At 39.3% G+C, this 12263-nt stretch overlaps 1 long non-coding RNA gene across 1 annotated transcript; it reads left to right on the forward strand.

Moving 5' to 3' along the window:
- The first annotated feature begins 1669 nt into the window (after positions 1 to 1669).
- LOC120736930 lies at positions 1670 to 2922 on the forward strand. Its single transcript, XR_005696644.1, has 4 exons — positions 1670 to 2070; positions 2166 to 2227; positions 2495 to 2634; positions 2721 to 2922. It is a non-coding gene; the product is annotated as an uncharacterized LOC120736930 (long non-coding RNA).
- The last annotated feature ends 9341 nt before the right edge of the window (positions 2923 to 12263 follow it).

The following is a 12263-nucleotide window of genomic DNA, read 5'->3' on the forward strand; positions in this document are numbered from 1 at the left end:
AATTGTCTAGTAGCCACACAAACGCACTGCAACAGTAAGACTTGATGATTAGACAGAGGGGGTTGCAGGTAGGGCCCCAACAGTCAGCAAAACAAGTCATAAAACAATAAAAGCTGCATACTTATCAAGAGCATCCCAGCACACACATCCCAACTGTAGTTCCATAGTTTCCACCTTTTTTCTTTACAAACTGCTCCTTTATCTAACAATGACACCTCCTACCGACTAACTGAACCTCCACAGTTTTTCACCTTTTTTCTTTACAAACTGCTCTTTTCATCTCTCCATGTCAGAGGTCAACTGAAACCAAGTCCACCTATATAAAAACACCCCATCAGACACACAGTATTTTCCTCAGCACTTCACAACTTTCACAAGGTATATCGTTTTAACTTTTTTTTTCGGACCCCGGACACAGCGGTGTGAGGTAGTTAGCTCACAATTTGGCCATGTAGAAAGCATCGTTTGTTTGGAACGCGTCATCACTGTTCATAAGAGTTTAATTTAATCAAGCCTCATTTTACGGATCTACGTTGCTCCTCATCACTCGCCGATTCATCATTTTATTTAAATATTTGAATTTTCAGAATGGTGATCCAAGCGGGACACAGAGGCTGCTAGTTTTAACGCACCAGAATGCCGCAAATATAAATAAAAGCCTGACTATCCCGAGAGCCTAGCCGCAGCGACACTTTTCTTTCAAATGGATGCCTGCAGGTGCGTTGGAGCCGACTTTGCTACCCGCACAGAGCGTTTCTGACAGTCGGGCGCTGCTTATGCAATAAAGAAAAACAACAATACAGCATGTTTCTCTGCTCCAAGACATCCGTGGTCCTTTCACACGGTAAGCATGTCTGTTATACCCAGCGCATAAATGTCTGTATGTCAGCGCTGATTATTCAAACCCTGTTTAAAATGTGACACGTTTGTTGTCCAAAAACATTTCCTCTAAATTTGCAAAGTTGCTGATTTAAAATCTGCTCTAAGAAATATTTCCTGTGATCTAAAATTTGGCACATTTATATTTGTGTCTGGTAACAACAGCAGCTAATGTGCTGTACAGCTGATTCTTTTGAAGGTGTAGCGCCTTCAAAGGTTGACGTAGGCACCATGTAGAGTTATAAAACAGGGTTTATTCTGGTCTCGACGACCCGGGAGAACTGCTCAAAGAAGAAAACGATTTTTTTTAAAACATCACATCAAAATGCATTCTTCTACTTTGTGTAAATCAGTCACAACGTGATTAATCACAGAAAATAAAACATTTAAAGAACACAAAGTAAGCTGACCTCCAGGAGGGGCTAAATAGTCCTTTATGGCCTTACTATCTTTTTCAAACTTGTTTCTTGCACTTATTTAATTTTGAACATTACTTTTTCCATGTGTGGAGCTAACCATGTGTGCTAGCAAAAAAAAGGGGTTGGGTGGAGACTCAAAAATGCAACCAACTCTACATTCCACTGTTCATCACCAGATGGTGCAAAAGCGCAAGATCCAGACATCAAGTATCAAGTCCAAAAGTCCTTTACAGAGGGTTTTTATCATTATTATTATTATTTATTTAACTAACTTTTTAAATGTTTCACACATTAAACATTAATGTATGAATGGATGTGTATTTTAAAATGAAATACTTACAGAAGACATTGTTAATTATTACCAGCTTAATTATTGTGCTTTGTATATGCTACATGTATATATAGTACATGCAGTATGACAGGAACACAGAGGTTTAGTGCCAGACTTCACATAAAAAGTATCAACTATGTTAGGATCCATGATTATCATGTGTGGTGTTAGTTTACATTAGTGGCTCCTCTCATGAAGGTGTGTGGATCTCTCACCTCTCTCCAAATTGTGGTTGTGTGTTTGATGCTGAAACAGATGAAGACTGCTGATTGGCTGAAGTAGGGTACAATATATATTTTTGGTTGTTGGTTTGGGCAGTGCTCACCGCTACATTAAATAAACTGCTGCTCGTGTGTGTTTGTAGGTTCTCAGTCATCCAGCTCATGGTTGTCTAAGGAGCCTGGAAACACTTCAGCCACCTGGAAATACCCAGCCTGCAGAGTACATCATATGATTTATTGATTTATTTTGTGTTCATGTCACATGGATGGATGTGAAATTAATTTATGATTGTTTTGTTTTTTGTCTGTTTCTAGAGGAGACGTCGTTCAGGTTGCAGGACTTGGTGGTTATAGAGTAAATGCCACCGGCCACACACGTAAGACCATATTTTGTGATTATTTCACAGTTAATGCTAGAATCTGATTTCGGTTTCTGTGACTGTTTTATACATTTATGTTTTTTGTTTAATACTGTATGAAAAACAAGTTTTTTCTTTTTGTAAATTTTGGAGTAGATATACTGTGTGCCAAGTTCCTGGTTTAAAAATCATTTGGAAACATAAAAAAGACGAAACATCATTCTACTCACAATTTTAGCTTTTGAAAGATTATGAATAACTTTTGTTCTTTTCCTTTTTCTCTAGTCCCTGATGAACCACCTAATCTTCAGTGTGCAGACATGTGTGTTGCTGACTGTGAGCCTACCAGATACTCTCAGTGTACTGCATATGTGCCATATAACAACAGGCTGTGTCTGGAAGAACATCAAGTAGATGCACGTGGGGTTAGTTGACTGCTAATATTACTGTATATCATCTGTGTATGTTTTAGATATTTTGGGGAGCACAAACTACATTTCTCTTCTCTCAGGGTGATTCTGGTGGTGGAGTGATTTACAACAACATGATTTATGGTGTAATCAGTTCTGGTTTTGAACGTGTCTGTACTGGACCAGCTGTTACTGTGAATGTTTGTTCTGACATGAACTGGATAAATCAGAAAATTGCTCAAAATAATGGAAAATAACTGAATGAAAATAACATCCAGAATAAACAATCATCTCTACATGAAACTTGTGTGCTGTGTGTTGTTTCTACTCTAGAATATCTTCATGTTAACTGCAAATTGTGAACCTTTTTCTTTGGTCTAAAATATTGTGTCAGATTTGCAGCGTGTGTGTGTTTGAATGTGGTGTCAGGTGTGTAGCAGCTCATCCTGTTGTTCAGAAACTCTCAGACTCACACTGTGAAGATGCAGAAAGGCTTTCTGATCAGACATGCCACCAATCAGCTGCAGGGCCTGAACATGATAAACTTCATGAATCTGAGTTGATTGTTGGGGTGGAAATGTTTACATGGAGGCTGTTGGCTCATTGGTGGCAGATGAACTTTTTTTCAATCACTGCACTGAGGGCATTAAAATAAATACAGTAACCATCAAAATAAGTTTTGTTGATAAAATACATTTCTTGAAACCGTCCATTGTTTTGTCCGAACTCTAAACACTGAATCCAATTTTCAAACTAAAAGCAGTGCTTTCAAAATTTACACTAAAGCAAAAAACCTACAAGAACAAAAACTAAACAAAATAAAATTATAGTATATAGTGACATATGTGTTTTATTTCTCATAACACATCATTTCCATCTTGTCTTCAGTCCTGCACTTTTATACTTCTAAGACCAAAATGAAAACTAAACTCTTCATATTCACAAACACTGTTTGTTTCAGGTTTTCATCATGATTCATTTTCCATATGAGGCAGTGCTTTCAACTTACTTTTGAAGTAGTACAGAGAAATTACTCTTCTCCTCGTCTTTTAAATTGCATCAATATTTTCCAACTGAGCAGTAAAAGGACACAGAACTCAAACATGAAGCATCAACGTGATGTTTAGATGTCGATTAATATTACAATAAGAGACTAAAGTAACTCGCTTTGAACACTTCAGTTTTCTCTCTTGGTGCTGCTGTTTGTTTCCTCCTCCACTTGTATTTTTCTGCACTTCAGTGAATGTGCATAGCGCCCTCTGTTGTATGTTTGGGTGAACTGCACTGCATTGTCATCAAACGAAACTGTGCAGAGGTGGAAAATGAGCAAAGGAAGCACATCAACTGAAGAAGCTTCTTGGATCAGAAGTTAAACATCATCCAGAACCTTAAAGAAGTAAAGTCGCTTTCTTTCCAGGCTCCTTAGACAACCATGACCTGGATGACTGACAAACACACATGAGCAGCAGTTTATTTCATGTGGACCTGAGCAGTGCCCAAACCAACAACCAAACAATTTTCATTGAACCCTACTTCAGCCAATCAGCAGTCTGTATCTGTTTCAGCATCAAACACAAACCACACCTTGAAGAGAGGTGACAAATCCACAAACACCTTCAAATGTAAACACACATCACACATGATGAACATGGATCCTAACATAGTTGATACTTTTTTTGTAAAGCCTGATACTAAATGTCTGTATTTTATTTTAAAATACACATTCATTCATGCATTAATGAATTAATGACTCCAATACAAAACATTAAAAAAGTTAATTATGTCATTTAAAAAAAAACCCCTCAACAGAATCAGCTGTACAGCACATTAGCTGCTGTTGTTATCAGACACAAATACAAATGTGCCAAATTTTAGATCACAGGAAATATTTCTTAGAGCAGATTTTAAATAAATGGAGACATAAAAGAGGCTGGCTGAAGTGAATAAATAAAGCACTTTGGAGGTCACACTCTTGATGCGGTCTGTCTTCAGTGATCGAGGCCTGTGCCTTGTTAAACCTCTGTGCACATCTGTCTGTGGAGGCGGGATCAGGGAAAAGAAGTTGCTACATGAAATTAGGATCTTCAGCTGGACTAATGTTGAGTGTAGCTGGATGTGTGGGCATCTTTCAGGACTGTACAAATCCACAAATATGGATTATTTATAAACAGCTTAGTGTTTATACAGGTAATAATAAAGGAACCAAAAGTTCACATCTATAGCTTCAAATGTGGACAAATCTGTCAATACAACCATCATGAATAGAATAAAATACAAACTAACTGTCAAGGACCTGGGTCTGGGGACCCAGGGTTCTCGAATGGTTGACGGACAGATGTATTTTTGGTTTTTCTGTCCCTTGTTCTCCCTGCTTCAGTTGGCAGGCCACTGGAACTGTTACGTTGTTGCTTCCTGGACCCGTGTCAGACCGCCAGAAGGATCTCATTCGCGCCGCTGGAACCGCTGCAGGCCACCTGAACTGCTTTGTCTCGAGTGCCGCCCACTGGGTTGGTCACTAGAACTGTGTGTTGCCATCACTGGAGCCGTGGTTGGTCTTTTAGATTATTTAGACTGGGACTGTTTTTTGTTGATTAGGCGGCATGGTGTCCTGACGGCTGCCTCTATTGTTTTTTTTCCCAGGAGGAGGAGAGTGGAGCACAGGTGGACAGCAGCCACGGAGCAGAGAGCACGGAGTTTTGGGTGAAGACATGACACAGGAGTCGAGGGAGCTCAAGGGATTATTGTCTTATTTACTCCACTGTAAATAAAGAGCACTGTTCATCGCACGAGTCCTGCTTTTGGGTCCTCCTTCCCCACTTCACAAACACTGAAACTAATTATACAGGTAATAATAAAGGAACCAAAAGTTCACATCTATAGCTTTAAATTTGGACAAATCTGTCAACACAACCATCAAGAATAGAATAAAATACAAACAAACACCGAAACTAATGAAAAATTACACATGATATATGAACTGTGGAAACTAACTGAACAATAAAACTCAGAATAAACAAATTCAAACATTATATGAAAGGTATAAACTGATTTGCATCTTATTGATTTGCAGGCTCACTTTGCTCCAGGACTTGACGACTGGCCCAACCCGTACAGTCTTTGTCTCTTAATACTGAATGTTGAAAACTGATACTCATGGACACCTTATTTCAGTCTCTTTACTTTGCATAAGAGACCCAAAGCATTACATCAACATGATGTTGTCTAGTGGACCAGCACGTCCATTACATGTTTTGCCGCTATTGCTGTTTGTTACGAGTTCAAATATTGAGGGTGAGCACAAAACAATAATGGTCCAGAAGAGCTTCGGTCAAACAATGATTTTAATGAACACACGCGTGGGGAGATGAACACTGCCCACAGACAGCATCGATCTCCGCCCAATGATACACAAGCAGTTGTTTTATACCATCAGGGTTTACTTTTATGACGCCCCTCATGCGTCAAGCAGATACAACACAGGCATAAGTTTCAAAACCACAAATGTTCTGTTGACGACTTTGGACACATTTAAAAGGACATCTTCTCCGTCTCGAGGCCAGGTGCTTCCTATTAATCTTCTAACTCTCGCTTATCTCCTGGAACAAACTGTCCCTTAGGCAGACACAATTTTGCAGTCACAAGCTTTTGCAAACTATTATTTGAACTCTTACCTAAATATGAGTCTAACTACTGTTTGTGTGTGTGTGTCTCGACCTCCAGCGCACTCAGCCTCACCCCGCCCGCTGATGCTTCCAACCTTTTACCAGACAGAAGCTCTCTGTGATAGGTGTAATAATCTTAACTAAGAACATGTGTAATCTATTGAATAAATGCTTTGATGAAATGATAATTAATGTAATGGTAATGATGATGGTTATGAATAGTAGCAGTAAAATATTTCCCTGATCTCCACACCGAGTTATTCATCTTAGAGCACTTTGTGTGTGTTTAACAACTCCACAACATTAATAGATGATTCCTTTGCTCTAAACTGAAGATTCGTTTATTTTGGGTTTTGCACATTTTGTTTCTGAATAATTGTTTGATTTGTAAATTCTTATTTCTGTGTTATGTAGAGAAATGACACTCTACATATCTGAAAACACAGACTTTGACCATCTGCATCCACTGAGGAAACACAGCACTACAAACACAAAAGTAGATTTGGTGGAAATTTCAAACAGGACTGCCTCATACTGTGTATGGTTGTGTGTGTGTGACAAATAAAATTTGCATTTGATAACAATAGAGCTATTTTTCTGAAATCACAAAAGGTAGTAAAAGTCAGCAAAACAGCAATTGTTGAAGCTGCTTCCTGTTTGAGGGAACTGGCCATTCAACCACTTTGACTGAGTGTGCTTTTAAATGACCTTTTCAACAACAAAGCCCAGGAATGACACTGAATCAACATGAAATTCACATTTCTCACCTTTTAAATTGAGATGTTTTTTTCTAGGAGACATTTGAGAAGGACTTGACAGGTATAAAACAACTGGGAGAAGTTAAGAATATTGTTGAAATAAAGAAAATGTGGATGATGAAGTCACAAAGGATGTCATTGACCAGGGCCTGAAAGACTCCTGGTGCGTTTGCTGAAAATGCTATTTTCAAATAACCGAAACGACCCATGTGGGTTTAAAAATTATACTGATTACTGGAAGGTGAAGGAGGAGCAGTAAGCGAGTCAATGGAGCAGTCATAAGGACGATGAGGTGTGAGATAAAGAGCTAACCCTCCTCTCACTTTGGTTAAGGGTAAACAGCCTATTGCCCGCAGCATCAGCTAAATCCTTTGTCATAAACACTTTGCAATGAAATTTGGGTTTGGTTTCAGCATGGCTTCGGCCCATCTCAGAGCTCACCCTCGCAGCAGGATAACCATGAAAGCAAATTTTGCACAGTCTGAAGAATAAGTTCTACTTTGTTGATGAAACACTAGGAAACACTGTTTGAGGAACCCTCCGTTCTTTTCTAACTCGCTGCTGAAAACTTCAGGTGGCCTTTCCAGAGGTACAAGCTCTCTGAGCTGTGCTGCTGACCATCGTTTTATGACCACAGTATACTCATCTTATAACGGATGTCAATCCAGCAGATTATCTTTGGCATGTGGTGGATCAGGAGATTTGCAACATGGATGCACAGCCGACAAACCTGAAGCAACTGTGTGATGCTATCATGTCAATATGAAACTAAATCTGTGAGGAATGTTTCCAGGTCTACAAATGCAGGCCATTTACCAATATTGCTGGACATAATTGAGCTATTGATGTAAAAAAGCCTGGTTGTGTTGCACTGACCCTATGATACTAAATATAGGCTGTCATATATTAACTGTTCCTCTACGTTCCTCAGTGAATGCAGCCATTATTACACCCCTGAAAACAGGAAGGAAAGAATCACAAGAGTGATTTTGTGTTGTTATCTCACAGAGTAGTTTAATGCAATGAGGAGAATGTGCGAAAGCCCCCTAGTGGAGATTGGAGACACTACCAATCGATCCCAGAAACTAGCCGATTAGTATTGTACAGATCGCAGTTCTCGTGAATAAAATGACAACCATTGATGCAACATGAAAAATAATACCTTTTAAAATATTTTCATATCTTATTTACATTGTCTTTATGCTTATGTCGACTAATGTGAATGTGCATTAACTGTATTACTTTTTACTTTCAGTTGTGAACCCTTTTTATATATAAGAATAAGAATACCACATGACTGTGGCCTTGTGTTATACCCTCTCTGCTGCAGTGATGCTGCAGACAAACACAAACATCGTGATTAGACATTCAAGAAGAGCCTCTTAAAGATGAAGGTCTGTGTCTCTTGACCTAAACACATAATCCAGTTAAATCTGATTTATGTTCATTAATGCCCCTCACACTGTAACTTAAAGTAATAAATCGGTCACTGATTAATTACAGAAGTACGTCTGTGAGCATAAAGATGTAAGCCTTGGACCATCAGGATGAAATGTGGTTGGGAAACTTAACAAGCTTTGATAAAACTTCATCAGTAGCTCAAGCAAGACCTCAAAACCTTCGATCACCACGGGTGGTTAGCAGACTGTGGTTGAACCATGCAGCCTAACAACATGCAGTAAATTGCAGGTTAAAGCAGTTTGCTTACACATTGTTAAACGAGGGAAGGGAACTAATGTGGCTGTCACATTACCCTTTTGTCCCATTTCATCCCAGAACTCGATTTAATTGCTGCTCACTTTCTACAATACTTAAAACTGATCAGTAGGACCTGAAACTGCAAACATTCAAACATTCAGGCCAAGAATCAGTTGGTGAACATATTAATCTACTACAATTAGCAGAAATGAATAAATAAACAGAAGAAAGTTACAGTGATAACAGAGTCATGCAAGTTTTTGACCAGGAGGTTAAACTCATGCAAATGAGCTTCACCCAGGCTCATGAAAACACTGTCCTGCTTATAAACAGCAGATCATTTGTGTCAGTGTGTCAGGATGGTTTATATTTGAGCTTTTAGTTCACACAGAACAATTTTTATTGTTCTGTGTGAACAGGTTGCGATGATGTTCCAAATAACTTATTAAGAAAACAACTAAATACACAGAAAATGTTATGAAAATTGGTTTATTTTATATCTCATAGTTTTAAATGATGCAATAAAAATATATATAAAACATCACAAACTGTAATATTTTACAAATGCTTACGTCCTGCTGATGCAATGGAGACATCTTCCAGTGACAGTCTTCATCAGTGTGAGTGTGAGGAGGATCCTAAACCCACCGACACAGAAGTGCATGTTCACAACTCCCTCTGTGCAGGCGGGGTCAGGACCCTCCTCACCCTGGGTGAGGAGGGGTGGTGCTGTGGCCAGTCAGCTATGAAGTGCTGAGAGTGGATCTTTGGTCCTCTGTGCAGCTCTGTCCACTCTCAGCTGCCCTGCAAAGCAATAACACAAGAAAGACGTCATTTTAACACAAAACAGCATTTTCATTGTTGGTAGCTGCAGTATGTTGTTAAAAAGCAATTCTGCAGGGAAGCCGTCTGGACCTGGAGCCTTATTATTGGGCATACTTATCAGGGCTTCCTGGAGTTCACCTGGCGTCAGTGGCGAATCCAGTTCCATTGCTTGATTGTCTAGTAATTTTGGAAGAGTTACGTTGTCAAGAAACAAATCAATTTCATTTTTAGATGGGTTTATTTGTGGTGAGTATAAAGTTTCATAGAAATCCCTAAAAATGTTGTTTATTCTTCCAGGGTCATATATTGCGTTCCCCGATAAATCTTTAGCAGCACATATAGTTGTTTTTTCTTTACTTATTTTTAACTGGTTAGCTAGAAATCGACCTGATTTGTTAATGTGTTCAAAATTCTGCACGTGAAGTCTTTGTACAAGGAATTGTGTTTTTTTATTAATAATTTCATTTAATTCTAGTTTTGTTTTGCGTATTTTGTTCAATGTTTCCTGATCTTGGTTGCACGCGTAGGCTTCTTCTAGTGATTTGATGTTTTTTTCTAATTCCTGAATATTTTTGTTTTCTTCTTTCTTTTTGTGTGATGAGAAAGAAATTATTTTACCTCTCATCACAGCTTTCCCTGCTTCCCATAGAACAGAAGCAGATATTCCGGGAGTGTCATTAAAGTCTAAATATGAAGTCCATTCCTTTTTAAAATATTGAATAAAGTCTTCATCTTTAAGCAGTGATGTATTAAATCTCCAGCTTTTACTTGGCGTAGTATTATTCTTGTGCATTAGTGTTAAAGATACAGGAGCATGATCGCTGACAGCTATAGGATGAATCTCAGTGTCTGTAATGTTACTCAGCAGTGAGCTGCTGACCAAAAAATAATCCAGACGAGAGTAGGAGTGATGAACATGTGAGAAAAAAGTATATTCCTTACTGTTGGGGTGAAGGGAGCGCCATGCATCGCAAAGGCCAAAGTCGCTCATATACTGTTTGATTATATTTGTGGACTGCCAATTGCGCTGAGTTCCTGTTGTGTTGAGCCTATCCATTTCTTCATTTAGTCCAAGGTTGAGGTCGCCTCCAAGAATGAGTGTGCAATCGAGGTGTTCAGAGAGTGCACTAAAAAATCCGTGGAAGAATGAGGGTTCATCAACATTTGGACCATATATACTTACAATACATAGTTTTTTGTTCAATATTGATAGTTTAATAATTAGAAATCTACCCTCTGGATCTATACAGGGAGTGCAGAATTATTAGGCAAATGAGTATTTTGTCCACATCATCCTCTTCATGCATGTTGTCTTACTCCAAGCTGTATAGGCTCGAAAGCCTACTACCAATTAAGCATATTAGGTGATGTGCATCTCTGTAATGAGAAGGGGTGTGGTCTAATGACATCAACACCCTATATCAGGTGTGCATAATTATTAGGCAACGTCCTTTCCTTTGGCAAAATGGGTCAAAAGAAGGACTTGACAGGCTCAGAAAAGTCAAAAATAGTGAGATATCTTGCAGAGGGATGCAGCAGTCTCAAAAGTGCAAAGCTTCTGAAGCGTGATCATCGAACAATCAAGCGTTTCATTCAAAATAGTCAACAGGGTCGCAAGAAGCGTGTGGAAAAACCAAGGCGCCAAATAACTGCCCATGAACTGAGAAAAGTCAAGCGTGCAGCCGCCAAGATGCCACTTGCCACCAGTTTGGCCATATTTCAGAGCTGCAACATCACTGGAGTGCCCAAAAGCACAAGGTGTGCAATACTCAGAGACATGGCCAAGGTAAGAAAGGCTGAAAGACGACCACCACTGAACAAGACACACAAGCTGAAACGTCAAGACTGGGCCAAGAAATATCTCAAGACTGGTTTTTCTAAGGTTTTATGGACTGATGAAATGAGAGTGAGTATTGATGGGCCAGATGGATGGGCCCGTGGCTGGATTGGTAAAGGGCAGAGAGCTCCAGTCCGACTCAGACGCCAGCAAGGTGGAGGTGGAGTACTGGTTTGGGCTGGTATCATCAAAGATGAGCTTGTGGGGCCTTTTCGGGTTGAGGATGGAGTCAAGCTCAACTCCCAGTCCTACTGCCAGTTTCTGGAAGACACCTTCTTCAAGCAGTGGTACAGGAAGAAGTCTGCATCCTTCAAGAAAAACATGATTTTCATGCAGGACAATGCTCCATCACACGCGTCCAAGTACTCCACAGCGTGGCTGGCAAGAAAGGGTATAAAAGAAGAAAAACTAATGACATGGCCTCCTTGTTCACCTGATCTGAACCCCATTGAGAACCTGTGGTCCATCATCAAATGTGAGATTTACAAGGAGGGAAAACAGTACACCTCTCTGAACAGTGTCTGGGAGGCTGTGGTTGCTGCTGCACGCAATGTTGATGGTGAACAGATCAAAACACTGACAGAATCCATGGATGGCAGGCTTTTGAGTGTCCTTGCAAAGAAAGGTGGCTATATTGGTCGCTGATTGTTTTGTTTGTTTTGAATGTCAGAAATGTATATTTGTGAATGTGGAGATGTTATATTGGTTTCACTGGTAAAAATAAATAATTGAAATGGGTATATATTTGTTTTTTGTTAAGTTGCCTAATAATTATGCACAGTAATAGTCACATGCACACACAGATATCCCCCTAAAATAGCTAAAACTAAAAACAAACTAAAAACTACCAAAAACATTCAGCTT

Source organism: Simochromis diagramma, unplaced genomic scaffold, assembly GCF_900408965.1.
Source record: "Simochromis diagramma unplaced genomic scaffold, fSimDia1.1 OVJJ01000516.1, whole genome shotgun sequence".
In the NCBI taxonomy this organism is placed as follows: domain Eukaryota; kingdom Metazoa; phylum Chordata; class Actinopteri; order Cichliformes; family Cichlidae; genus Simochromis; species Simochromis diagramma.